The sequence below is a fragment of the Octopus sinensis genome, linkage group LG10 (assembly GCF_006345805.1).
Source record: "Octopus sinensis linkage group LG10, ASM634580v1, whole genome shotgun sequence".
In the NCBI taxonomy this organism is placed as follows: domain Eukaryota; kingdom Metazoa; phylum Mollusca; class Cephalopoda; order Octopoda; family Octopodidae; genus Octopus; species Octopus sinensis.
The window spans coordinates 89,515,228-89,542,456 of record NC_043006.1 but is presented as its reverse complement, the minus strand read 5'-3'; the positions used below and the strand labels follow the sequence as shown (position 1 = coordinate 89,542,456).

Genomic DNA, 27,229 nt, shown 5'->3' with positions numbered 1-27,229 from the left:
TTTTTACATGGCACCAGGACTGGTAAGACATGCTTGCCCTTTGGTGCCATGTAGAAGGACTGAACCTGAAACCATGTGATTACCACATAGCCACACCTATATTTCATTCAATTATAGGCACATCTTTAAATTTGCAAACATATCTTCTCACTGCTTCTAATATAAAATATAGGGGAAGGATGGTCAAGCAAATTAGATATTGAACTACTTGCTCTTATGTCTTGGACTTCAAATTTTGCTGTCAGCATTTTGTTGGTTTGGACAAAGCCTTTTATTCTTCCTTTTTGCAGTCCACTAAGATGACCATTAAAGGCAGCAAAGCTCTTTGGAATATTACCTGTAATTAACAGGTGTACCAATCTATATCTAATTTGCTTAATGTCATGAAACCAGAGTTAATCACCAGTCTTCAAAGTCCCTTATTTTTCCTTCCTGACATTTGCCTCTCTTTCTATGCTGGGTCCATTTTGTTTATATTTGAAGCAACCAAGATATTGCTCCAATCCATGAATCACTTCACCTGACATTAGAGGCTCATTAAGATTAACTGTGATCTGAAGCCCCCAACTGCTTTTCTGTCACAAAAAAGGCTGATGACAAGAAGGAGAATTTGATCTTGCAATGCAAAGAGCTACAACAAATATTTCAAGGCATCTTATCCAATGTTCTAAGAGCTCTGCCAATCCACAACCCTGTACTGATATTTATGAAGCCCTGAATAAATAAAAAGTAAATTTAATCTTGGTTTAATTTGAACTTAGAGCACAGAGAACTGCAGCAAATACTGCTGAGTATTGTCTTTAATATTTTAATAACTTCTATCAATGACCAGCTTCTTACAAGACATTTACTTGACATGGAGATGGATTATAAAATGGGTCAATTTTTTTTCTGTTCAGAGGACACATTAATATAGTTGTATTTTTTAATTTCAGCAAATTTTCTTATTCATTTACCTTCATCTGTTTATGTTAAATAATTCTGCTTGTGCCTTTCCATCCATCCTGTTATTAAAACTTCAGTAAAAAGATCTAGTTAAAAGGAACTTATACAGGTGTTTAAAATTTGTAGTAATTCTACCCTCATAGCCAGAAAAACATCATCACCTATAAAAATGCTAAAAAGATTGTTTTTTAAAGATGAAGGCAATACCCTTGGCGGTTTGTGTTTTAGACAGAATATTTCTTTATCGTTGCTGTCTAACTATCTGTGATAGAAAAAAATTCTTCCATGATTTACTAAGTAATATTTTATTGAATTTCAAATGTAGCCACAGCCTTTTCCAATAGACAAGAAAAAGAAGCAAAGAGTAGTTATTAGGAGCCAGTTACAAACATGTGAATTGTATTACATTGGCCTATTGTCCATATCAATCACTGACACTTTACTAACAGATTCAGGTTGAAAATATTGCTGTGTAATGTCAGCAATCATTGACAGATGCCATAAAACATGTCTGTTGGAAAAACTGCAGGCATTACTGGAAAATTTTACTGAAAAGTAGACATTTGATTACAGAAACATCTGAAGAATGAAGAACTCTTGGAATGTTTTGTTTTCTCCTCCTTTTCTCTTCTTTTTTAAAAAAAAAAATCCACATTATGCACTACTAGCAATTGAATAATAGAAATGAAACCATCTGCAGCCATGCCATAGTTCTGGTGATAATCGTTATAACCTGCTAAACTAATCAGCAGATGGAATATCATCGTCTGGCAACAAAAACAATTACCATTGGTTCTTCTCTGAAAGGAAATTAAACCACTAACTTTAAAAAAGTACCAACACTACTGTCTCTTCTCTCACTCGACTACAACAGTTTCTGCTTTTCATAATGGAGTTAACGTTCTACAAGCTCACAATTAATATCTCTCTCTCTCTCCCTCTCAAAGTGTTAGTAAGTAGGAGAGAGCAGACAAATCACAAATCCCTTCAGGTAGATGACCCTGCTCAATCTGTAGGAAAGGCATTGGTGGTAGAAACTCCATAAGATGTATCCAGTGCAAGTTATGGACGCATAAGAGGTGCAGCAATATCAGAGGACGGTTACTTGGGAAAATAGCTTTTATTGTGTGGACGGTGCACAGGTATGATAAACATCAAAACTATACAGAAGATAGACTCCATCAGCTGCCAGGGGTATAAGCTAGAGGTAGTAGATAGCTTCTGTTACCTAGGTGACCCAAGAGAGAGAGAGGTTCTACCTTAGTGCCATAAAATTTAATCCACATTTATTTGAAATTACATGTAAATTAACCCTTTTGCTTAAGATTCTACTACAGGAATGTAGAACCAATGAGAGGCCTCTACATAGTCACATGACTTGCTCAATACAAGTGGCTAATGTTTTTCCCCAGGTTCTGCTGTAGAAATGTGAAGCCAACACATTCACTGCATTCCTAGTAGACTTCCACTCATCTCAGTCAGCCTTGCTATTGATGCAGGAAGTCAGGGATGAGATAGTGAGGCTGGTCAGTTTATGCAATCTCCCCTCCTTGTAACACAAGATCATCTCAAGTCAGATCTCATCCCTCACACAACAAAATTCTACACCTCCTGAATTCTCAAGATGTTTCTCAAAGGCAGAGGGATGGTTCACATTTGCAGATACTGTTATAAAGAAAAGAAAACTTGGTTTGAATAATTCTTCAGTTTAACTTCCACTTTAGCATGTTTGCATGAACCAGATGGAATTCATGGAAGCAAATTTATTCCTACGAATTTATTGAAACTTTATCATGATCATGATAATCTTCTTGTTAAAAGAGAAGACAAGAAAACCGAGAGTCATGCATTATGCTTATAAATAGGAAGAGTCAGACATAGTGCCTTTTAGTATTTGCCCCCAGTTTCTCTGGCCTTAGTTCAAATCCCGTTTAGGCCAACTTTATACGTCCTCATTTTGTGACAATAAAGTGCCATTCTACAGAAGTAGACTGGTAGATTTGTTCTGGTGGCAGAAGAGGTGTTTTGCAATGTTTATTGTGACTCTTTGCTTTCTGGGTTTAAATTCTGCCTCTGATCAGCAGCTTCCACCTGGTGGGAAATAAGTTCTTCAGAACTCTGAGAACTTGTGTTTCAAGCTAAGACATTTATGTCTCAATGGTTCAGTTCATCCTGACTGTCAGTAAAGAATGTAGAACAGCAGAAATTCATACTTCACTACTGGTACCACTTGGCAATCACAAGGGTTTGGATTCAATCCCACCATATGGCATCTTGGGTTGATTTCTTTCACTATAAGCCTTGGATTGAGCCAAGTCTTGTGAATGAAATTGGGTCAATGGAAACAGTAAGGAAGCAGATCAAGTAGATTGTACTTGTGAGTTGAAAGGGTTGGTCAGCCATGTTAGTCTGTGTCACAATGATTTTCCCCAAGAAATATCATAAGGGACACATGTCTATGGAATACTCAGCCACTTCCAATCAACTTCAATGAGAAGATCATTCTGTTAATTAAACATTTGGACTGAGGTAACAATGATGGACTCCCTAATGTCAAATGGACAAATGCACCAATTGCTGCAACGTTTTTCTTACAACCCATGTCAGCATTGAAAACAGACATTAAAGGAGGAGTAGGAGGAGGAAGAGGAGGATCTTGTAGAAATTAGGATAAATTTCTGCTTTGTACGAGGCCTAAGCTGGATCGTACATGGCATTTGTATTCACCCTTGTTAGCAGCTTTGTTGGAGATCAACAGTGCATTGGATGAGCATCATAAAATCCAATGTTCATTGAGAACTACAAGAGATCAGTTTCCAAAATTACAAGATACCTGTTAACACAGACTGTCATGAAGTTTAATTCATTCATCCAGAATAAATTGTGTCAGACTTGTTCAAATAAGTTACATATTATGCAAGACAGAACCATTCAGACTCTTGCTTGCATTTAGTTGCCAGACACTTTTCTCGTGTGTAATCTCAAGATATATAATTGAAGAGTACAGCAATTACTTATGTTTCAACACTGTCCAGGATTTTTTTTCTTTTCCTTTTCTTTACTTTTTCTCTATTTGTGTTTATTTGTTTCTCCTTCTTTCTTTTCTTCTTTTCCCATCAAGTTATGTAGGAACAGGCTATTTATTGCCTCAAGATATCATAGATGAAAATAAATAAGTAAAAAAGTATAGAATCTGTTGATTCTTTACGTTAAATGCTTAATTGTTAAAAAACAGAAATAAAAAATGAGTTTTAAAAAATGCAAATATTCCTGAAAAAAATAGTAACCTTTCATTTCATGACATGAAATTCTCATGTTTTATTTTATGTCTCTGCATTTTCAGTGAGGAAGGCAGACTTTCTCTCCTGCCAGTCTTCTTTTACAATATCTTCATCATTTTTCTGTACTTACAAAATATAAAATAGTTCTATAGATAAGTTGTACCATATCACAAAGTTTGCATGACATCATGACAGAGTGCAGACTGTATCTGGCTGTCTACATTCAAAGTGCTTTATTGAATTATCAGCACTCCAGAATTTCAATGCTAAAACTTAGGATTTGAGAAAAAGGTAGATATGAACATAAAACAAAAGACTAGCACGGCATCTTCCAAGATGACCCACTTGCCAATATCATTTGACAAAAAGCCTAAAATATTGCAGATTTCTCTAAGTGATGGTGAAATCTTCATGCTTTCTGAGCCTAATCATGCAAGAACTAATATAATATTGTGAAAGTGTTAGAGTGTTCAGTTAACACATTGGAAAAGTGATGCTATCCAAAGGAATACAGCTCATCTATCTGGGATGGTTCTGCTGCAGACAGCCAAGACTATTTTTAAAAATTAGAAAGACATCCAATTGGTTGACGTGCTGCCCATTGCCAATACATTCCTACCATTGGCCTCCTCCCCACAACTGTACTATTCCCTCACTTTCCCCACAACTATCAACTACCAGTTGATCTAGACAAATATCAGTTGTGTCTTGCTAGTCTTGGTGAACTTGTGAGGGCCAGGGGTAGAAACCCCTCCAACAGATTGAACTGTTAAAAAAGAAAAAAGATAATCAAGATACAAACTTAAGAATTAATATTTCAATAATTACTTTTGGGTTGTCTGCCTGATACCCTTGTGGAGATAAATTGCACCAAACTCTATCTTGTTTACATTATAATTGATGAGGAGCTTGGTGCAGCCGCTGGCTCTCCAGACCTCATTCAAACCGTCCAACCCATGCCAGCATGGAAAACGGACGTTAAACGATGATGAGGTATAAGCAGTGTGGTTAAAAAGTATGTTTCCCAAGGGCATGGTTTTAGGTTCAGTCTCACAGCACAGCACCTTGGGCAAATGTCCTTTAGCTTAGATCTGGTCCAACCAAAATCTTGTCAGTGGATATGGTAGATGGTAACAGAAAGAATTTCATTGTGTATATACATAATTTACACACATATATATAATATATATATATTCAATATGTGACCTCGTGAGTACCGCTGGCGATTTTTTTCCCTCTGTCTTCCCTTCTCGGGATCTTTCCTTCTCCTCTGCTTCCAACGAAGAGCTCCGCTCGAAACGTTAAACCTTCCTTCTTCCCTTCTTTCCTGAGTGTCCAATAATACTTTATTTGTTCCATGTCTTCGCGTTGCTGTGTTTTTTTTTTTTTGTGTTTTCTTGTTTGGATTAACTATATATATATATATATATATATATAAATATATATGTATATATATATGTGTGTATGTGTGTATATATATGAATGCGCGTGTATGTATGTATGTATGTAAGTAAGTGTGTGTGTATATGAACTTGTGTGTGTTTATTTGCAATTCCTCTACTTTGAAAATCAGTGGTTACAAATGGTGACATTATTGACATTTTCTTTGTTAACTAATCATTTGCTGGCTGAGCACTTTAGGAGATGTGAGGAACATAAAATCACTTAGTTGAAAAACAAGCAAGGGTTAGTGAAAGGAAGGGCATCCATCTATAAAACAATGGCTCAGTATTATATTTGTCTAACCTATGCTACCATGGAAAAATTATTAATGTTTGGCGAGTTGAAAAAGAGGGGATTGAATCCTTATGAGTTGCCTTTAGGATGGGAAACCTTACCAGGCATAACCTTCACTGTCTTGCAATGAAGGATTTATTGTTTATCTGTCTTCTCCAAACACTGCAATACATCACTGCAAGCAAGAACACTTATATGTCAGTGGTCCAGTTCACCTGAACAGCAATTAAACAATGTAGAGCAGTAGAGATTCAAACTACATCACTGTTAAGTGTTTTGTTAGTTTACAGGTGTAGATAAATGGTAAAGAAATTCTACAGGTGTAGACAAATGGTAAAGAAATTCTATAGGTAATCATAAGACTCCAAATTCAGTTTCAATGCAAAGCAACTTGCACGAATGTCTTTTACTATAGCCTGGAGTCCACCCAAACTTTACAAGTGAATTGGGTAAATGGAAACGGTTTGAAAGTCTGCTGGATAGAATGTACTTGTCATTTCAGAAGTTCATGTTTCTTCAAGCTGGATGCTGTATACCACCTTTTTATCTCTTCCTTTTGTCAAAAATATTTTCTCCATCCCCACCTTCACCTCTAACTCCATTAATTATTGTATTATTTACTTCACCGATCCCTTCTTCCCCAGAACATTATCTCTTTGGAATTCCTGTACTGCCCACAATGTGTGTGTGTTTTGGGTGGGTGGTGCAGGGTTTTTCTCTGCAACCATCAACTGAATCAACTTCAGCAATGCCAGTAAGTGTTGTCACAATGTGTCAGACTGATTTTCCAGGAGAATTCCATTAATGGTACACATATCCATCAAATATCCAATCACAAACATTCTAGTTTAATAAGAACATTCCGTTCATGAAAACATTTGGAACAGTCATATTCAAAAACCAATGAAGACCTCTGATTAGATGTTTTGCAGCACTGAGCCAAGAATATTTTATTCATCTCAGACAAAAGATAATTCCTGAAATATCAGAATCCTCTTCTCTTCACAGCATACTAACTTATTCAGTTCACAAACAGCATTGCCCCCCCCCCCATAAGGACCCCCAGTAAACTGCTTTGCCCTAACATACACCATACAACCACAACAATGTTGAGGTGTGTCCTGACAATCCATTAAGACCAAATCTATGGTACCATATTTATTCTATTTAGAGCCGCTCGACATTTTTGGTCAGTGGGGATATTAAACATTATTGCTAACTTAATATAATCTTGTTCTGTACACATTTCCATTATTCATGACCATGCCAAATTGTCATTATATTCCTCACACATACGCAGCATTAACCTTCTAATCAGCTGTCGTAGTTTCTTACATACATTTCATCCTTCACCACTCATTGATTTTTCAGACTGGTTAAAGGACCAGCTGCTTACTGACTTAAGTATCAATCTATTTATTTCATTGATTACAAAATTCCATAGGGACCAGCATGTAATTGAAGGTAGCTTTCTGCAATAAAAGCCTGATAGTTATTCCCCTCGCAGCTGGCTAAACTAAAGTAACGCATGATTGAATGTCCTTCCCAGAACATTCGATCATGTGTCACAACATAACATTTGCAATGGATGTAAATTCTTGGAGCAAGAGTTTATAGTCTAGAAGTTTACTCATTCAGTTATTTTGCTTTTAATTACTGATTTAGAGAAGATGCATGATTGAGTAGTAAGGCAACTGGACTCTCAGACATAATGTTGTGAGTTCAATTCTCTGTTTATGAGTGTTGTATTGTCTGTAGGCAAGGAACTTAACTGCATGTTTTGTGCCTGTCTCCTCAACTGGAAAGAAACAGAATTAAAAGAGAATGCCCAGTTGACATCAAGCTAGTGTCATAACCCCAAACCTTCAGGCCCAAAGAGTGATACGTCCAGCAGTGAACTGCCATATCCAATCTTTACCATTTTTTTTACTGATTCTACTATCATTAATTGAACCACATGGAAATCTTTTTTTTTTTTACTTTTTTTGATGAGAAACATTAATTTACATAGCATTATTCTTATAGGAAGCTGACAGAATCATTAGAACATTGGCCAAAATGCTTAGCAGCATTTCTTCCAGCTCTTTATGTTGTGAATCCAATTCCTTCCAAAGTCAACTTCCTCTTTCATTCTTTTGGGGTTGATTAAATAAAGTATCAGGCAAGGACTGGAAGTGATGTAACTGACTTACCCCTTCCCCTCAAAACTGCTAGCCTTGTTTCAAAATTTGAAACCATTATAACTCGTTAAAAATAGTTAATGATTTTAGCATTGATTAGGTTTCATTAGGAAGAGAATGCAGCTGAAAACCACTTGCCACAATAATTCAAGTATATCACCATTGTGATTGGCATGTCTGTGTCCACTTTTTCCATGCTAGCATGGGTTAGGCAAAACTTCTTGAGGCAGTATTCTACCACTAGACACTCTACTGATTCCAGTGAGGAACTGTATTCCATATTTTTATATGATTGACTTGCCAAGTTACCAGACATTTTGTTTATGCTAGAAATAATGAATGTCACAATTGGCACAATTGCTCAAATGGCTCCATTTTCCTCTGTAAACATGCAGAGGTAAACAGACACATACATGCACACACACACGTGTGTGTGTGTGTGTGTGTTTATATATATATATATATATATATATATATATATTGATATGGAGGTCAGTTCGGAAACTGAGTGCTACGACCCACTTTTGTGATTTGGTGTCAGGGAGACGGGTAGACCTTTTGTCCTGTCGGTTTTTGGGGAGGTTTATGTATTCGGAAGAGACCTTTGGCCCTGTTCCAGTTAAGGAAAGTTTGAGAAACCACCCCTTTAAAATGCGACGCGCTGTGAGCTTGCGGTCAGTTGGAGTCAGTCGTCAGTCGGGAACAGCGCGAGTCAGCAGCTGGCAATGGGGCAGTTTTGGCCAGTGACAGGAGTGATACGGATGGTCAGCCAAGAAGGTGGCAATGGCGAAGGCAACTACATCGTTGAGAAAGACAGACAGACAGTGAGAGGACTGAGAGCGAGAGAGAGGGATTACGGCGGATAGAGGGCAGTGGCTATTATGGTAGGAGTTTCTGAAATTGTTGCAGACTGGAAAGAAACATTCGGTAAAGTTTTGTTTGTGTCTTTTGGTTGTTGTATTTTGATGTGAAATGTAAAAGAAAGAATTGATGTGTTAAAAAAAAAAGGGGAAAGAACTGTGAATTAAGGAAAAGAGGAAGAAAAGAAATGAGATTATGGCGTAAATTGTGAACTGTGTTGAAAAAAGAGAAAGAGAAAGACTTTAATGTATCATGAACATTATTTGATTGAACTGTTCTGATTTGTCTCTGAACTGTATCTGCATGCTTTGATTTTGTTGATTCTGCTGCATGTATTTTCTTTGATGTATTTGATGTTGTAATGATTGTCATAAACTGTTTTTAAATGTAAGCCAATTGCCTTCCGCCGTGTCTCTGTATCTCTTCCTGCTGTTGTTGTTCTCTCCAGTCGCCGGTTCGTATCCGTTGCCCCCCCTCCCCCCGCACCAAGTCCTCTCTTTCTGTGTGGCGAATTCTCCGTTCGATTGGGCCGGTCAATCGTCGTCACTCGACTTGGTAGGGTCCCGGGTTTCCGAAGAGTTTGGGCGACGGCAGGTGGTACGTAACAATATATATATATCCCTGAATGGAGGGATTGTATATTCAATTTACTCAATGAGTTTCCATGCAGTTATTATTTATCAAATTCTCTTCATAGGGCATTGGTCAACTCAGAGTTGTAGAAGAAGATATCCCCACCAAAAAGCCATACAGTGAGGTCAAGCCTAAAACCTCGTGGTTGCAAAGAAAAATTTTTAATCACATGGCCATGTCTTCACCTTTTAACTTTGAAGAGCCAATCCAAACCATGCTGGTTTCAAAAACTCATGTAACAATTATATTCAGTCTTTTCACTTCATTTCATTTCTTTATTCATCATCCTTGCTTATATCATTCATTCAATGGCTTTCATTCAGATGTAGGTTTTATAGCATAACTACAGATTCCTGCCCCCCCCCCCCCGATTTTTGGATGTTCATAACTTTCAGAAAATTGGATATGTTTTAATGAAATTTTCTACTACTATGTGTTATATCATGTAGATTCCGAATATACAAAACTTATGGGGGAAAGTGTTTTAGGAGGGGCTGGGGCGGGGAAATTTCACCGGTGTCCACTTCAATTCGTCTTAACTTTCCAGAAAATAGATATTTTTAATGACATTTTCTATAAATATACCTCGGACTATGTAGCTTCCGAGAACATAAGAATTTTGGGGGAAAACAATTGGGGGTTACTTTTGAGGACCGTTCCCCACTCGAGGAACGCATAAAACGGAGAAAATGAAATTCATTTTTTCTGTTCTGTGCGTTTGTGCATCCGTAGATTTCGACTGACACCGCAGGCAATGAAGCTGTCACCAGGAAACTCGTTATGCTAAAAATACCAGCTAAAGGTCCAAACGTTTCTAACAGAAAGACACTGAATGGAATAATTCTCCGTTTGAACTTTTTTAATTATATATATAGGATCGGATCTTTTCTTTTTGAAGGCCAGATTTTCCTAGTTAACTAAAAAATTTGAAACTTCGTATACTGGTAGAATGTGTCAAAAGAAAACATTATTGTAAATGAAATTGAAAACAAAATTGTTATTCATAACTTAAACGTAGTTTAATTTTTATGAATTTTAACCAATGAAATCCCAACATCTTCGAATTTTAACCAATGAAATCCCAGCATTGCTGCGTTATCGATATTGATAAAGAAATATAGCAGACGCACCACACAAACATTTGCACAAGCACATAGTAATTAATATATAAGCGTACACACACATACAAACGGACATATACATATACGCACACAAGCAAAAATACACGTTTTGCCACTTGCCGCAACAAATTTGCACAAAAGGTAAATAAACCAGAATGTTTCATCGTTTCGGGGTCGTTTTTAGCATAACGAGTTTCCTTGTGACAGCTTCATTGCCTTCGGCTTCAGTCGAAATCTACGGATGCACAAACGCACAAAACGGAGAAAAAACAAAACATTGACGACTTGTTCCGAAACACACCCGAGTGGGGAACGGTTCCCAAAAGTAACCCCCAATTGGTTTCCCCCAAAATTCCTATGTTCTCGGAAGCTACATAGTCCGTGGTATATTTATAGAAAATTTCATTACAAAATATCTATTTTCTTGAAAGTTAAGACGAATTGAATTGGACTCCGGTGAAATTTCCGAATTTCCCCGCCCCAGCCCCTCCTAAAACACTTTCCCCCCATAAGTTCTGTATATTCGGAATCTACATGATATAACACATACTCGTAGAAAATTTCATTAAAACATATCCAATTTTCTGAAAATTATGAACATCCAAAGTCGGAGTGGTGGGGCATGAATCTGTAGTTATGCCGGTTAAATTATTATTTACATCATGATCTGACAATGAAGTTTTTTTGGCTTTTTTACAGCCGGTGTGTTTGTGTAACGCTACTTTTATATGTTTCCTATTTGGAAATAGATAATAAATATATTTTATTTTCGAAGAAGGAATCTATATTGATAAACACGTCACTTATAACTTACTTATTATAAGCTACATAAACGCCATGGCCAGAAATATATACTCTGAAATGCTAACGGACATTTTTTGCGTGCGTGTATGGCGAAGATAAATAAATTCGTGTTCTTTTAACCGCCATAAAAAAAATACAGTCATAATTGCAGAAATAAATTTCACTAACAAGGTGAAGAAAGAGAAAATAATTACTACATTAGTTTTTTTAGCATTTATAGTACAATTGGAAAGTAAAGTCATTTTGTCGTAGAGAATTACGATTTAAAATCCACACTAAGCTAATCCCTCATACTAACGACTAGAGTTCACAACAGTTCAAATAAGTCTTGTTGGATTTTTAGACATGGCGTAAAAAAATAGCCAATGTGTCAAGGAGTGAGTGTCATGGAATGTAGTAACATCCAAATATAACTGAGTAATTTCCCCAAAATCAGGGATTTTATAACTGCTCATATCCGAATTCTAAGAACCGTATTTCATGAAAGATTTCATTGACGAAAGTTTAGAATTCGTATCTGGGCAGTCATTTTAACCAATAGCATTACCAACAATTATGCTTGTTCTTCGGGCAGACGACCATTACGCAATATTGCCGCCTTTTGTGACTTGATACACATTTAAGAAGACTGATGGAGATAGAAAGGTTAAGTCAATGATTTTTCAATTTGTTTCCTGCCAACTATGCCTTGGATGTTGTACAATTGTCATAAACTTTTCAAATAAATAGAATAGAATGTCTGTATTCTTATGTGTAGTCTAGTTCCAGGTCTTAATATTCTTCATGATAAAGCACAAAAGTTAAATGATGAAGTTAAAACAGATTACACTAACAATAATTTTTTTAATGATGGTAATTACACATAGTATTAATGAAGCATTATTTAATTTCAATGTCTCTCCTTTTGATCATGTGTTTCAGTTCTAGTAACTCAAAAGCTGTCCATTTCAATCATTTTATAGTTCAGCACTTCCTTTCACAGAAAGGCATATCTATATATATAAAACTGTAGTTGTGTGAGTGTCTGTCTCCTACGATTTAGATTCCTAACTCCTCCCACATTTTGCGGTGCAGTTTAACCAAATTCGGGTATCTTATAGTCGTGATTAATATCGAGCCCGTCTGGCTATTAGCGCGCGTCTACGATGAGTCTACGATTTTAAAAATAATTTAACATAATTTTTTATTCCATTTTAATGCATAATTTTTCGTGTGTCGATGGCGGCGGAGTTGGCGTCCACGCTCAAACACCTGCACCTGTGTTTGCTTCTCCCCCTTCTTCCCTCCCTCGTGAAGCTGTGGGGAAGGGAGTTTAAGGAAATCAACGTCGTAATGCGTTGTCGAGGAGACCAGCGTTCTTTTAGAACAACGACTTCATGGCTTGAAGACACCAAAACAGAAATGGCTAAGAAAGCCCGAATTGGCATCTATAAGGGAAGTAAGTCTCTAAAAATGCTTATATAGTTATTTCCCTTACAAACCCGAGCAACGCCGGGCGATACTGCTAGTCTATATATATAAAAATGAAGTTGTGTGAGTATCTGTCTCCTACGATTTAGATTCCTAACTACTCCCACATTTTGCGGTGCAGTTTAACCAAATTCGGGTATCTTATAGTCGTGATTCATATCGAGCCCGTCTGGGTATTAGCGCGCGTCTACGAAATAATTTACCATAATTTTTTTCCATTTTAACGCATATTTTTTAAATAAAGGGCTCACACCTGCACCTGTGTTGCTTCTCCCCCTTCTTCCCTCCCTCGTGAAGCTGTGGGGAAGGGAGTGTAAGGAAATCAACGTCGTAAAGCGTTGTCAAGGAGACCAGCGTTCTTTTAGAACAACGACTTCATGGCTTGAAGACACCAAAACAGAAATGGCTAAGAAAGCCCGAAAGCAAATTCTACAAAATCGGGAAACACGCCACACAGGGAAGGTTTCCTGTGCAAATAATTTGCACAACCGAATGTTATAGTTGTTGCACAACTTTTACTTAAAAAATATTATCCAAACACAAACTTTTGAAGGCAATATTGTATGGCGATGGTACTTGTGAAATATGGTAATGGATTTAGTAGCCAAAAGGAGAGAGCAGAGGCATAGTGTGGAGGCGGTGGTAGTCGCAGCGGTGGTGCTGGTAGTGGTGATGGTGGTCATGGTCGTGGTGGTCGTCGTGTTTGTAGTGGTGGTGGGGGTGGTGGGAGTAGTGATGATGGTGGTGGTGGTGGTCGTGGTGATGATGGTGGTGGTGATGGTCATGGGCGTAGTGGTGGTGGTGGTCATGGTGGTAGTGGTGATGGTGTTGGTCGTGGTGGTGGTGGTGGTGGCTGAAGCTGTCGTCTGGGTTCTTCCAATTTTTTTGTGTGTCGGTGGCGGTGTTGGCGTTCATGCTCGCACCTGCACCTGTGTAGCTCCTCCCCTTCTTCCCTCCCTCGTGAAGCTGTGGGGAAGGCAGGGTAGGGAAATCAACGTCGTAAAGCGTTGTCAAGGAGACCAGCGTTCTTTTAGAACAACGACTTCATGGCTTGAAGTCGCCAAAACAGAAATCGCTAAAAAAGCTGAAACAGATCCACAAAAACAGCAAAAACCGCCACACAGGGCAGGTTTCCTGTGCAAACAATTTGCACAACCGAATGTTTTAGTTGTTGCACAAATCTTTATATATAAAAGTGAAGTTGTGTGTCTGTCTCCTACGATTTAGATTCCTAACTACTCCCACATTTTGCGGTGCAGTTTAACCAAAACCGGGTATCTTATAGTCGTGATTCATATTGAGCCCTTCTGGGTATTAGCGCGCATCTACGATGAGTCTACGATTTAAAAGAAATTTACCATCATTTTTTCCATTTTAATGCATTTTTTGGCTATTATATAAGGGAAGTAACTCTCTAAAAATGCCTACGATGAGTCAACGATTTAAAAAAAAAATTACCAACATTTTTTATTCCATTTTTAATGCATTTCTTTGCTATTTTTTTGCTATAACTCTCTAAAAATGCTTATATAGTTATTTCCCTTACAAACCCGAGCAACGCCGGGCGATACTGCTAGTCTTTATATATAAAAGAGAGGTTGTGTGTCTGCCTCCTACGATTTAGATTCCTAACTACTCCCACATTTTGCGGTGCAGTTTAACCAAAACCGGGTATCTTATAGTCGTGATTCATATTGAGCCCTTCTGGGTATTAGCGCGCATCTACGATGAGTCTACGATTTAAAAAAAATTTACCATCATTTTTTCCATTTTAATGCATTTTTTGGCTATTATATAAGGGAAGTAACTCTCTAAAAATGCCTACGATGAGTCAACGATTAAAAAAAAAATTACCAACATTTTTTATTCCATTTTTAATGCATTTCTTTGCTATTTTTTTGCTATAACTCTCTAAAAATGCTTATATAGTTATTTCCCTTACAAACCCGAGCAACGCCGGGCGATACTGCTAGTCTTTATATATAAAAGAGAGGTTGTGTGTCTGTCTCCTACGATTTAGATTCCTAACTACTCCCACATTTTGCGGTGCAGTTTAACCAAAACCGGGTATCTTATAGTCGTGATTCATATCAAGCCCTTCTGGGTATTAGCACGCGTTTATGATGAGTCTACTATTTAAAAAAAAATTTACCATCACTTTTTCCATTTTAATGCATTTTTTTCGCTATTATATAAGTAATGATGAGTCAACGATTTAAAAAAAAATTTACCATAATTTTTTTTCCATTTTTAATGCATTTTTTTGCTATTTTTTTGCTATAACTCTCTAAAAATGCTTATATAGTTATTTCCCTTACAAACCCGAGCAATGCCGGGCGATACTGCTAGTTACAAATATTCCTGTCACGGATCTTTTCATTTTGAACAGCACTTTGTAACATAATTTCTAGGTAACTAAAAAGTTTTAAACTTCGTATACTGGTAGAATGTGTTTATAAAACATCATTTTCTCTTGGCTTTATTGAGAAAATTCTATATGTTGTAACATATTTCGTCTTTAATTTCGAGCATTTCGGCAATTTTAACCAATCGCTGACCTCCATTTAGGTAAATAACATTCTGTGCATAATGAATATGTCCCCCCTTTAAGAAACAGATTGGGTTTATTTACATTTGTGAAGAAAAAAAGATACCCTTCCTCAACCCCTAACCCTAACTAACCCTAACTCTAAAATAGATTGAAATGCAATAGATCGATACTAGGGCCATAATTATGGGTGACATTTTCATTTGACACCGCTAGAAAAAAAATCCCATTTTCAGTAGCAGTGTCGTATGAAATTGTCACCCATATTTGTAACCCTAGTATCAATCTATTGCATTTCAATCTATTTTAGATTTAGGGTTAGGGGTGGGGGAAAGGTATCTTTTTTCTTGACAAATGTAAATAAACCCAATCTGTTTCTTAAAGGAGGGACAGAATGCACAGAATGTTATTTACGTAAATGGAGGTCAGTGATTGGTTAAAATTGCCAAAATGCTCAAAATTGAAGACAAAATATGTTACAACATATAGAATTTTCTCAATAAAGCCAAGAAAAAATGATGTTTTATAAACACATTCTACCAGTATACGAAGTTTAAAAGTGTTTAGTTAACTAGAAATTGTGTTGAAAAGTGCCGTTCAAAAGGAAAAGATCCCCTGTCACAGAATTTCCAAAAGTAAAACAATAAACACAGTAGATTATCTTAATCAGTAGATTACCCTTATCCAACAGAAACTGGTTTTGCATTAGGGTATATTATCCCATTAGAGTTTACTATTAACCCATCCAATTTGTGTCACTTTTTAGATATTAATGTGACTATGGTAAATTTTGAAGACTCGCAAGGCCTTATGTAATGAAATCTTTCTGGACCATTAGTAATGCTTCTGCTCACTGATAACATTTTGATTTGGGTTTTAATCTTGGTAAAGATTTTCTTAATATGCTTAAAATAGAAATGTTACATTTCCTTTAAATATTTTATTTCTAAGAAAATCATGATTCCTTTCCTCAAAACACCAAGCACATAATGCTCCCTGTGAGCTCATAATACTTTTAAGGGAGCTACACTCCTGTTAAAAACCACTGTGCTACAGTAATTGTGCTATATTTCAAATGAAATACAATGTCTAGGGTTTTTTATTTATTTATGTTGAGAAAATCAAGAAATTAGTTAAATAACTAACATGTTATTTTCTCAATTAAGCATAAAAATTAAATTTTCATTGAAATTAGTTCTTATTTCTTGAAAATACCTTCTTTTTTTATTTTACTTTGGAAAGTCACTAAGAATTGCAGCTAGATTTTGTTTTCCATTCTCCAAGTAGGAAGCAAGTTTGAATTCATTGAGAATTGTTTGCATCTGTCATTCAGTACATCAGTACCTACATAAATATTTTGTAATTAATAAGTTACTATTTGGAACATAATTTAACAAAGAGATTCTAACACTAAAATATGATAGGAAGAATTAATGCGAGTGCAAAACTTTAAAATGAACTAAAAGTAGTTTCAAGTGGATTGGTATTGAAAAGAGTTAAATTTGTTCATTTTTGATAAGTTTGCTTGTGAAGATTCTTCATTTAGTCTGGAGAGAGGGTAGAGCTTAGGATTCCGTAAAGGATCTCCAAGACTGGTGGGAATGATGGAAGGAAGAAGGTCTTCTCAAACCAGAGACCTTGCTTGAATGCTTGCAACTGAGTTGGGTTCCACTTAGGGTACCCACAGGCCAATCAGTGGTGTTAAACTGATTGAAATATTCACTCTACCCAATATATTGATTTGAAGATGCCCTATCACGAAAAGAGTTCTGGTTTATGTGATTCCTCCAACCGTAAAATATAACTAGAAAATATCTTTTAACCAGACTTTTTTTTTTTTCATTCAGTCTCATTTGGTCAGATAGAGTTCTGTAGAGAAAAACAATCTCAGATTTTTAGCTCAGTACTTTTGACTTACTGAGCTAATATCTAAGTGCAACACAAATTACTATGAAGTGGAACTTTTATTATCTTCCAAACATCTTTTTCAAGCTGCATTGCTCTTGTTTTACCTTTCTACCTTTTCCTTTCCTCTTTCTATTGAAGCTGTATTCTTTTCAGATTTCTTAACAATACTTTCTTTACTGTGGACTTTAATTTTCATTATTTTTATTTGTTTCATTTTCCTGTTTTTCTTCATCTTTTTATTTCTTGTTTTATTTATTTATTGCCAGTTTTCAATCTGGCTTCTACCATTTCTGTATATTTCAGAATTTCGTGGTTTGATTACTTGATTACTTTAAGTATTTCTCTCTGTCTCGGTGATAACAAAAAAAAAAAAAATGATTTTTTATTGTTGCATTTATAATGCTATGCTTCAGGCTTATGTTTTTTCCTTTCTCGATAATACTGTTTCAAAACGATTATTAACCCATAAAAAATATTAAGTAGATTCGTGTAATCTTTTGTTTATTGTTGTCTATTTGAAATGATTGATATCTCTCACATGATGTGGTAAAAACCTGTAGCATAGAAATCTGTTTTTCACTCTAAGAAGCCTATCTCTCATTAAAGGAAAGCCTGTAGAAAATTAACAGATGGTATTTCCTTGCAATGAGGCACAGGAGAATAACACTTATAATTATATTACAAAAAAATAATTGTATCGGTTCATTGGTTGTTAAGGGAAAGACATCATGCCACAACTAACTGTTCTTTCTTTCTTATTTTTTTTTCTGGAGCAAATTTAAGTTTGATGGAAAGTAGTATATCATATAATTTGGATGCATTTATTTTATTTAATTTTCTCTTCTTCTTTGTTTCAACTATAAAGTCCTTTAATATTCATTGTATAACTGCTATTGCGATTCTCTTCAGTACAAAACAACTAAGGCTTTATCAATTGTACTATATCATTTCATTAAGGAAAGAAAGAAAAAAGAAAATATTTTGGCAAAGAGAAAGTTAGGAAAGCTCTATGATGTATGCTGCATTTCATTAGGAAGAAGTTTTTTTTTTTAATTATTAGTTATGTAGAAAGAGTGACAGAGACAAGTAAATGTAATTTTAAATTTATATACAATTTAATAAGAACACTCCAATGTTATTTTTTCCCCCGCAGAAATAACCATTGTAACTGCAGGTGCACTACAGCTGCAGTTGTTTCATAGACTATGTCTTAGGTTGTTATAAGAAGAATAATATGGTTTGTTGTGTAGTATCTACCATGTCATTGCCATCATTAATTTATGCCAAATCATGGCTCTCAACCTGAAAATAAATATACCAACTTCCAAATCTTATTCTCATATTTTTTAAACTGAAGGATGCATATTACTTCTTCAGGAGCCTTTTTTAGACAGGTACAACTCCTCATATACGCTTTTACTTGTTTCAGTCATTTGACTGCGGCCATGCTGGAGCACCATCTTTAGTCGAGCAAATCGACCCCAGGACTTTTTCTTTGTAAGCCTAGTACATATTCTATCGGTCTCTTTTGCCAAACCGCTAAGTTACAGGGATGCAAACACACCAGCATCGGTTGTCAAGTGATGTTGGGGGGACAAGCACAGACACACAAACATACACACACATACATATATACGACGGGCTTCTTTCAGTTTCCATCTACCAAATCCACTCACAAGGCTTTGGTTGGCCCAAGGCTATAATAGAAGACATTTGCCCAAGGTGCCATGCAGTAGGAATGAACCCAGAACCATGTGGTTGGTAAATGAGCTACTTACCACACAGCCACTCCAGTGCCTATTATAATTTATTTATAATTTTTTTTTCCCTTGATAAATCTGGAGGTAGGGGCAGTGTGCATGGTCTCTGCTTACCCTCTGAGGCCCGTGAGTTAAAGCCATTCATTGAAATTGTTACAGATCAAAGACATGAACAAGAAGAGGATTCCTGAGAGCTGATATTTTGGGGAGGAAGGATAAGGAATAATAGTTAAGGCAAAGCCAGGGAGGAGGGGATGTTAGATAGAACAAGGATAATAAAAGGTGGAGGAGTAGGTTGGGTGGACAAGTGGGTGATGTAAATGAAACTTGTAAGGGACACTCAGCTTGCCAGATCAATTTCAGTAAATGCTTGTAAAGTTGCAGGTTGTATCAGAAAAGATTTCCTTTGCTGACAATTAGAAATTTTAAATTAGAAAGTAGCCCACATTAAATTAAAAGAAAATAGTAGGCTGTCTTGAAAAGTAGAAAGACTTGCTCCATGCAAGATATTTATAGACAAGAATTAATGAGATTATGTGGCATTGATGCCTTTCATGAGAACATTAGTGACACAACTAAAGAGATATGACTTCAATGGCTCCCACTTTCTATCCTTTATTTGAAGTCTTGGATTTTTTTTTCCTTATTTTTTCTTAGATTATTCAAGAAGAATCTGATGCACTTTTATATTTCAAAATATGATTTAAATAGTTTACAGTTTTATTTTTTATTTTACTTTTAAAATAATTTCTCTATTCATCAAATCAACATTTTTACTTTTAGCAGTGTTCTTTCAGAAGATTATAAATAAATACTTTGTTTTTTACAAATTAAACATTTTATATATTTTCTACCATATTCGTTTTATCTTTTGGATCTTCCAAACTTCATATTTCAAAGTTTGATTTTTATCAGAAGAGTAAGAGAAAAAACAAAGAAATTTCTTATACAAATGGGCTGTTGTGCTATATTTGGAAATAATATTTCTTTGCACTAAATAACCTAGACTCTCTCTCTCTCATCATCATCTACGTTTAATGACAATTTGTGTGGAATGTTTCAGCTGTTCCATTTTTATTTTATTTATATATTTATATAGTTATTGGAAATGTAAAACAATACCTAAATGATTCCATATTGAGATTTTGCAGTCTTATCTAATGCCAAAAGGTTTTTACTTTGTGAGTTCTTCCTTTTCCATTTCTGTTATTCTTTAGCTTTTGAGTGTAGACTTCACAGAGGAAGAACACAAAGAAAAGAAAAAAAAAATGAGAAAAAACAAATACATGTACTGTAAGCATATTCATGCAGCAGCTTCAATAAAAAAAAGGCAGGAACTAAAAACCATTACACACAAAACACACACACACACACAGACAGACAGAATGTTTGTGTACCATGTGTAAGACACCATTTTTCTTCACTATACTTTTTAAAATTTTGACATGCTTATGAGCCACGTGTTAGTTCATTGCAAAGCTTTTCATTTTTTGTTTAGAGTATTAAAAAATTTTTTTTGTTAATATTTTCACCTACACTATAGTACATTTATACTTCTGTGCAGAAAAATGAGATTTTTGTGGAATAATGACAATTTTTTTTTAACATGCAAATTTCTTTGAGAAATTTCCCTGGGGAAAAATGTCCCAGCCAGTGCCATGGTAAAAGGGAAAGAGCCTCTTCGGTCATGAATGACCATGGAATTGTACTTAGAAAGTTTCCATCCAAGGCACAAGTCCAGGCAAGGTTTTTATGGAAGACCAGCAGTTGTCCGTACTACCAGCCTCTCCTCTCCAAACCACCAATGTTATCTAAGGGAAGGTAAAGTCCACTTCAGCTTGGTTACAGCTCACTGCTACAGCTGAATGAACTGGAGCAACATGAAAAGTAATATGTCTTGCTCAAGAAGCCAACACACAGCTTGATTCAGGAATCAAACTCACTACCTCTTGATTGTGAGTCCAAAATTCTAACCACTGAGCCATAGGTGTTTAGGGTAAATCCCAGCTGTTTTCTCTCAAAATACATCTGCTTACTCCATTATTACAATCAATATGTATCCATTATTATTGTTGTATGTAAATCAAAGCACATATTGAAATTGAGATTATGGAAATATTATTTGCAGAGTTGTTGAATAAAGAAAATGGGAAAACGTTGGTATTATTTATTCTCCATTACATGTGTTTCATTTTCTAATAGGCATCACAATGAAGCTTTGTGATTCCTAATAGAAAATGAAACACATGTAATGGAAAATAAATAGTACCCAAAAATTTGGCACCTTGGGCAAGTGTCTTCTACTACAGCCACGAGCTGACCAAAGCTTTGTGAGTGGATTTGGCAGACAGAAACTGAAAGAAGCTCATCGTATATATATATATATATTATATATATATATATATATATATTATATATATATATATTTTGGGTGTGTGTGTCTGTATTTGTCCCCCCACCAACATTGCTTGACAACATCCCTGTAACTTAGCGGTTTGGTAAAAAAAGGCTGATACAGACTGTGACCATGGTGGAGCCTTGAAGATTTTTACTTGAATGAACTGGCCCCAGAAGTTATTTTTTAAAGACTGGTGCTTATTTTATCAATCTCACCTACTGAACTGCTATGTTACAGGGACATAAACACACCAACACCAGTTGTCAAGTGTTGGTGGTGGGGGACAGACCTAGACACAAAGACACACACATACATACACCCCCCCACACACATATATATACACAATGGGTTTCTTTCACTTTCCATCGACCAAATTCACTTACAAAGCTTTGGTTAGTCTCTGTTTATAGTAGAAGACACCCAAGGTGCCACCCAGTGAGGCTGAATCTGAAACCATGCAGATGGGAAGCAAACTTCTTGCCACACATCATCATTTTAGCATCGACCTTTCTATGCACAATTAGCAAAGCATACTTCCTTTAATCACCCGAAGCCTTTAGCCATGACTCAGTGAGTTCTGCATGTGCATGCTTCTTCAGAAAGCTGCTTGTCTGGAAAGGGCATGAATGCCACAACCTCTCATTTCCTGTTTCCTCACACTTCATCAAATATAGATCTTTTGATCCTACTTAGAACACAAAATAGAAAAAAAATAAAAACACAATCTATATTAGAATTCCAACCTCAATATCAATGTGAAATGTTATAAAGTCTACTGGTTCTTTTACAGGAAAAAGTGATTAAATAGTTATATAATTGACTGCATTCTTTCTTCATACTAAGTAAAGTCAATATAGAAGAGATTAGTTGTGAATGGCAATTAATTCTCTTCTATCTGTGCAATCTTTGCTAGATCCACTTACTTGCAATGGAAAAATATGCAAAGTTTTCTTTGGAACATATAACTCAATTGTATTTAGGAGATTATTCAATAATGATTTCTTTCTTTTAGACTTCTCCACTAATTTCTTTTTTCTCTGTCTATGTCTCTGTCTCACCATGTGTGTGTGTGTATTGCATAAAAAAGGAAAAAAATTAGCCATACATCTATATATGGCTAACATTTTGCTTTCTAACTTCTATAGAATCGCTTATTATACTGTTCTTAAAAATTATATTGACTGATTTAACATTTTTCTTCTCATACACCCTCTACAGCTTCCTTCTTTTTTCTTAAATTTCCTGTCTCTGTTGCACTACAGCACCTCACCTACCTCACTTCAAAAAAGTCTATTTGTCTGGTAGTTGCTTTCTGGTAGCCTTCATTTGCTTATTGTTATCATATACATGCTTTGTATTGCCCAATAGTTGCTTGCTGTCATCCTGTACTTGCTAGCTGTTGTCCTAGAATTGCTTTTTATTTTGCTTACTGTTGTCTTAGAATTGCTGTTTGTTATTCTGTTCTTATTGCCCAATACTCTTTAGTTGCTGGCAGTGATTCTAATTATCAAACTCAAATGACAGGAAGATTAAGATGCTGGATTACTTATGACAAATGTTGTGTTCCTGAGTGAGTGAGTCCCTTAACTTTGCTTCATTCAGGTTACCTATCAAAACAGATTTTCCTTTTCTTCAGGGATAGTGACTACCTTTGTATTGGCCTTTCCCTATGGTGTGGTCTCCAGATCCATGAGCCTCATAAATGCCACTGCAGATCCTCTGTGGATTCTTTCAGCCCCTACCCACTGCCCTGCCATCATAGTGCTGGCTGTCTTCCCTGCTATCCTACCTTAACAAGATCCTAAAGCAGAGCTTTGACATCACAGGATTCCCTGCCCAGCTTGAGCCAGTGGAGTTAGACCGAGGGGATGGTAAAAGGTTGGACAGTATTACAATTTTCAAATTCTTTGGTAGTAGGCACCTCACCTGGGATGCCACATATTGTAACATTTCCAGAGGCAACTTGGTGTTGTCAACCACCATCCCAGCCTCCATTGTTTATCAGGCTGAGAAAAACAAACTGTCAAGATATTGATCACTCACCAACAATTTATGGCTAAGCTTGTGACATTTGAGACCCCCAACATTCTTTCCCCCCCCCCATCCCCGGACCATATCCCTGTTCCCTGCTATCAGAGTGGAGATTGCTGTCTGCAAGGGCAAGCCCTATGAGTGAGAATGGCTGTTTGAGCACATCTCCCTATCCATCCTCTGAGGCAACGCCTTTTCTGTTTTGTTTGTTGGTGCCATGAGAAATGTCATTCTGTGACTTTATCAAAGAGTTTAATGACATCTGCTTAACTGTGCATAAAATTATATCATAACAGTGCTTACGGAACTGCTGATGGCTGTCTTGTACAGCCTTGAAACAAGAACAATGGTTGACTGTAACAAGATCAACAAGTTGTATAGAGCAAAAGGACAAATAAAAATAAAAGAAAAAAGAAAAAAAAGGAAAAATTCATAGGTGCAGAGAGTGAGAGAGACAGACAGAAGAAGAAAAGTAAAGTTAAGAGTGCGCATCATAATTATTAAGATAAAACTTACTTGGAAGTGGATGCATGGCATTCGATCATGGTCCTTTCTAATGCAGTGTTATAGTGATTTTATCAGAGGATAGATTAGAAATGTGCTTGCTAATGTCATTACCTAATTGTTTTATGATTGACAGTGGGTGGTTGGAATTTATGTCAATGTATGAGGTATCCTCATTTGGTTTGTGGTATGGTTTAAATTTGTTTGTACTAAGGTTTTTGTTAACACCTAAGAAATTGACTTCTTTAAGATTAGTATTGTGGTTCTTAGATTTAGTTGCGTAAATATCCTTAACAGCGGGGCATCAGCATGGCCACAGCTCTGAGCTGAAACTAGAGAAAGAAAAATATATTCTCCTTAATTTTTTCCATATCCTACTCATATCGTGTCCATTTTTGATCTGCATCACTCCTAAGTCATTGTCCCTATATAATCCTATGTCAGCTTTTATTCCCTTTTTAAGGATATCTAGACCTATTATTTCTGCACCATCATAGCTCTCCATCAAGACATCAAATAGTTCATCCCTATTCTTTTTTACCTAGTAGGGATTATCATGAAAATTAATGACTTCCTTGCATTCATATTTATATCTATACCAGTATTAGTTATGGTAACATATGCTTTACTAAACTCAAGTGCCTTTTGGAGCAAGGTTTTCAAGATTGAAGGGTAAAACTCCATCATGTCAAATTGGATAAATTTGCATTTGGGATTTTCTTCAATTTTCTTAAACCATTTAATAGTTGCACTGCTACATATCCAGTGAGTAAGATTTGAGGAGGCTTTGATGTGTTATATGATGTTAATATAGATTACCTATTTCACTTTTTGTAGGAATTATCAATCTACAGTAAGGGTTTTGTGTAAAATTGTCTTTATGATCTTACAAAAGGATGTCATGGAATGAGTCATTCTGTCATTGATTTGTAGCTTTATAGTGAAATTTTTTGCCTCAACATTGATTAAATTATAAATGGTGGGGTTTGTTTTCTTATATATTTTGGTTATGTTATTGGTTAGTAATTTGCTATGTGTGTGGTTGTTTACCTTATGAGCAGTCTTTGTTTTATGTGCTTCAATAAATGTGTTTGGGAATGGTTTAAAAGGTTCAAGGTAGGTTTGTAGTTTATGTTGGAAACTGTTGGATTTATGGAGAGAGAGAGAGAGCATGAGATTTCAGACGCGTGTATGAATTTACTCTTTACATCACTTCCTTTTCATTTGGTAAAGATAATAAAAAACTAGTTGTGGGTCACCATTATTGATTAGCCTTGGAAATTCTTGGTGATAACTTACAGAGACTGTCTATTTCATTACTACTGATTTCATCCATCACCAGATAAAACTTTGTTATCGTGCAAGACAATTTCTCTGCATATGAGTCTAGCCAACAACTTTTGTATTCACTCTATATTAGTAATGTAAGCATTAAAAATATTCTTTTCTACTCTAGGCACAAGGCCCAAAATTTTGGGTGAGGGGCCAATCGATTAGATCAACCCGAGTACACAACTGGTACTTAATTTATCAACCCCAAAAGGATGAAAGGCAAAGTTGACCTTCGTGGAATGTGAACTCAGAACATAAAGACAGACAAAATACCGCTAAGCATTTTGCCCAGCATGCTAACACTTTAAAAATATTGACTTTGCTCTCAAAATAATATTTTGAAGATAAAGTTACATTGAGAAGGTTTCTTTTTTTTTATTTTTATTTTAGTCTGCAGTTGTTTAGTTGCTGGTCAGCATTGGTTTAGAAGACCTATTCTTCAAGTTGTTCCATCAGTGACCATCTCCACTAAATATTCAGGTGGGGCATATGTTAGACAAAGGCAATTTTTGCAATGCCCATGCAGTAGGTTTTCATTTATTCAAAGACAACATTTCAGTTTTCTGTTTACAATTTTTTTTTTCTTATATCAAAATCCTTACAATTAGTTTTGGGAGGTGAAAGAAAAGGAGAAGGAGACAGTCGTGAGAATTATTCTTCTAGAGATGAAGTGATGGTTACAGAAATGATGATGATGATGGGGGTGGGGATGGTGATTGTGGTGTGTGGTGGTAGAGATAGTGGTGATAGAAATAGTGGTGTGATGACAATAGTAGAGGTTAAGTTAGTGATGGTGATGGTGATGATAACAGAAATAGTAGTGTTCTGTTGGTAATGGTGCCGATGTTAGTGATGGTTGGTGGCAGCAATGGTGGTTGTGGTACAATAATGGCTGTGGTGGTGGTGGCAGTGATGGTGTTGAGGTTGAACTCTCAGAAATAATTGTAATTATCACCTTTATTACCAGAATTGCAATAACAAGTCACATTTACCATTACAATAACAGCAACAACAATAACTGCAATAACAAGCCACTTTGCTGAAACATCAATAAGAAAGTTCCGGACTTAAAGTCTACCTTAATAGGCCTAAATAGCTAATTAATGAATGTGGCTGCCAGATTTTATAATTTTGCTGTGTCATAATTAACTAAAGAGGTTAAGGTTTATCAAACTGCAAGAAAAGTAATTCGATGTAAGAAAAGAAATATTTCAGAAATATTTGCTTATTATTAGTTTTAGATTTACTTTGATTAGTAAAAAGTCTTACTTTTAGAGATTCTTATTTAAAGGAAAAATTTTATAAATTTTTATGGCCATAGAATTTAGAAGATTGTTTCTGTATGGTTCCCGGTTCAATCCTATTGCACAGCAAACACTTTAGGCAAGATTCAGACTGAATAATGCTTTCTGAACAATATTTTGTGAATGGAAATTGCATACAACTTTATTTTGTATGTATGCATAGATATCTCATCATCATCCTCGTCATTATCATTTAACATTTATCTTCCTTGCTGGTGAGAGTTGGATGGTCTGACAAAATCCAGTCAGCCGCAGGGTTGCATCATGCTTCATGTCAGCTTTGGCATGGTTTCTATTATTGGATGCCCTTCCTAATGTCGACCACTGTGTTTCTTTAAAACTAAACTGGATCTCTTCTTGTCGGGGGTCCCAGATGAACCTACCTCACGACAGGAGACACAGATGCAGGCAG

At 35.9% G+C, this 27,229-nt stretch overlaps 1 protein-coding gene across 2 annotated transcripts in view; it reads left to right on the top strand.

Annotated features, from left to right (window-relative positions):
* Positions 1-27,229, top strand: part of LOC115216561 (THUMP domain-containing protein 3-like) — a 419,115-nt gene that overhangs the window by 42,630 nt on the left and 349,256 nt on the right. Inside the window, exon 1 of one of the 2 annotated variants that reach the window (XM_036506919.1) lies at positions 12,093-12,207. The exons of the other annotated variant lie outside the window; for it this stretch is intronic. The gene's annotated coding sequence lies outside the window, so the exon portion shown is untranslated. Of the gene's footprint in view, positions 1-12,092; positions 12,208-27,229 lie in introns of those variants that run through there. 2 annotated transcript variants of the gene reach the window in all.